Source organism: Homalodisca vitripennis, chromosome 1 (genome assembly GCF_021130785.1).
Source record: "Homalodisca vitripennis isolate AUS2020 chromosome 1, UT_GWSS_2.1, whole genome shotgun sequence".
Lineage (NCBI taxonomy): Eukaryota > Metazoa > Arthropoda > Insecta > Hemiptera > Cicadellidae > Homalodisca > Homalodisca vitripennis.
This window is the reverse complement of record NC_060207.1, coordinates 26,179,261-26,182,598: the sequence shown is the minus strand read 5'-3', so window position 1 is coordinate 26,182,598 and position 3,338 is coordinate 26,179,261.

Sequence of the window (3,338 nt, the reverse complement as noted above, 5' to 3'; positions counted from 1 at the left end):
TCCATGACTTGTATACGAGGTCCAATCAAAAAGTATCGTACCTTTTGGTGCAACGTAAAAACTGAAGTTACCTGAAAAAAGCTGGCGTTAATTTTCTTCAAAATAAGCACCCTGAGAAGCAACACAACGATTCCAGCGACGTTTCCACTTCTGGAAGCAGTCTTGAAAATCACTTTTCGGCATCGCCATGAGATCAGCCGTCGTTTTTTACATAATTGCTTCTCGACTTTCAAATCTGGTGCCTTTCAATGGTTTTTTGAGGTGGGGGAAGAGCCAAAAATCGCATGGAGCCATATCTGGAGAGTACGGAGGCTGAGGAACTTGCGGAGTGCCGTGTTTCGCCAAAAAAGTTTGAATGAGCTGGGAAGAATGAGCTGGCGCATTGTCGTGGTGTAGCCGCCAATTTTGAGACGCCCACAAGTCAGGTCTTTTGCGGCGAATCGCATCTCGGAGACGACGTTGGACACTTAAATAGTACTGTGCATTCACAGTTTGACCCTCAGGGGCATATTCATGGTGCACAACTCCACGGTGGTTGAAAAAAACAGTAAGCATCACTTTGACATTGCTTCGAACTTGCCTTGCTTTTTTTGGCCGAGGATCCTGGGGAGACTGCCATTGTGATGACTGAAATTTGGTCTCAGGGTCATATCCATAGACCCAACTTTCGTCTCCAGTTATTATCGATGTCAAAAAGTCCACATCATCGTCACAACATTGCAGCATGTCCTCGGCAACATCCAATCGCCGTTGCTTCTGCTCGTCTGTCAGCAATTTTGGCACAAATTTTGCGGCTACCCGGCGCAATCCCAAGTCATCCGTTAAAATTGCTTCAGCTGATCCGAAACTGACATCTAACTCAGTACTTACTTCCTCCACAGTCATTCGACGATTTTCACAGATCAAAACTTTTGCTTTCTCGATGATTTCCGGAGTTCGACTTGTTTTTGGTCGGCCCGAACGCGCGTCACTTTCTGCCGAGGTTCGACCACTTTTGAAACGGTTTATACCACTCTTTAATCTGCGTAACACTCATTGCCTCATTTTCAAATGCTAGCTGAATTTTCCGAATGGTCTCACTTTGTTTTTCTCTGAGTTTCACGCAAAATTTAATGCAATAACGTTGTTTCACTTTTTCCGTCATCTTCACAGTTAGAGAAAACCGATACGCGCACTTGACTTATCAGTACATACTGACCCGTCTCCGGCGAACCAGTTGGGGGATCAAGATAAGACTTTGTACCTTTCCTTATCATAGTAGGAACTATTGTCGCAACAAATCTTATCTCATTATTGGCAGCAGAAGCCGCGATACACGACGAGGTCGGATACTTTTTGATTGGACCTCGTACTTTCTCTATCTTTTCACTCTCTATTAGGTTCTGCATGTATTCCAACATGTTGGGGACAGATTTTTTGACAGTGTTGTGACAAGGAATATCATGATCAAGCTTCCTTTGTCCTTTATCACCTCCATGACTCTTACACTTTATGATCAAGCTTTCTTTACCCTTCTTAATCACTTTCATGACTTTTACACTTTATCTATGTTTTCAATCTGCATCTATTCACATGTGTCAGTAACAACATTTTGAAGGTTTTGTGATAAGGAATTTCATGATCAAGCCTTCTTTGTCCATAATCACTTCCATGACTTTTTCATTTTCTCTATTCTTTCACTCTGCTTCTGGTTGTGAATGTATTCACATATGTCAGTGAAACCTTTATGAGGTCTGCAATATTATTTGTTCTTGCCACTTGTACCCTCGGACAAGGTAGTATTTCTTACTATATTATGATTTGGCAGCATTTATGAATTGTTAATAGGTTTTATTTATGTTTATCTTTGTGTTTGTTCTACTACCATCGCACTTTCAATCTTTGTGTCCTTGGCCACACTCAGTGTGCCAAAATAGATTCGGATCTGGAAATTTTTACTGGAAAGGTTCTACTGTAATTAAAAGCTCTTTAGTTTTTTAAAATCATTTTTATTAAGAAGAAATTCTTTTTGACATCTGATAAGCATATGTGACTCAACAGAGAAGCCAATATTTGGATATTTTTACATGAAAAGTTTAATGCCAATAACATAATCAGGTCAATTGGTTTATTACCTGTTTTATTGTAATATCAATAATTAATCAGATCACAGTTTTACTTCTTGTAACTCTTGGTTTTCTTTTTTTTCTCATTATTTTCTCCATACACAGCATGCAAAATTGTAGTATTTTGAGCAGTTGTATTGAAAAAGAACCAATACCAAACTAATATCTAGTAAATGATGAACCCATCAATTTAATCTGTGGTGTTTAATACACCAATAACTTGGTTGTTAAATGTTTCTGATATTGATTTGTTGTGCGTATGCAGTCAATAAAACCAAAGTATTTTGAAATAAAGACAATTTAAATGATAACAATATGATATAAAATAAGTAAGGTTATTTAAGTTTTTATTGATAGTGACTACTGTATTGTTTCCTAAGTGATGTTACCTAACTTGTAGTACAAACTGGTTTAATGGCCCATATTGTATAACAGTTTTTAATTGGAACGTTAGCATGTGCTGTCAAAGGATCAGTGGCTCGCAGCAAAAGGTCGTGTTGACAATTAACGAAATGAGAAAGCATTTAATCTAAGCCAAACTTAAGGTCTCACTAATATAAGAGTTAACAGGGTCTTGAGTTTTTTATTTTGTTGAATATTGGTAAAATAATGTGTGCTGTCTTTATACTTGATAATAATTTACTGTAGACTGGTTGTATTATTTACATATTGTATAGAGGTTTATTATACCTTATCATTATTGTTGTAGATTTGTTGTGACTTTTTTTATATGTGTGTCAATGACACACAAGTTATTTTAAGTGCAATAAGCATATGCTGCATAAATATAGTTAGATTAAAATGTATCACAGTTAATTTAAAGTACATGTAGTGACAATTATATAAGATACTGTAAAGAATTGAAAGAAATAAAATTATTATCTTAAGTGTAAAGTGTTTTTGTTATTTACACATCTCAAATAACTCTAGGCCTACATTCATTTCTTTATAATTGAATCTGTTTCCTTTAATCCTTGATATTTTTACTCAATACAGGTAGAAGGCGTTTGGGCATACAAAACTTCTAGAAATGTATATACTATATGGTAATAGGCTTTATTTCAGTGGAAACCAAAGTTTTATTACAAACATTGAAAAAAACCACTAAAAGCGTCAGTGAATTATGTTTTATGAAGAGTTCAATTTGAGCTTCTTTGTTACTGACTTTTTAGCATTTTTTACATAGATCCCTTATAAAGTCTTATTCTGCTCATCCTCATGAGCCACAAACGT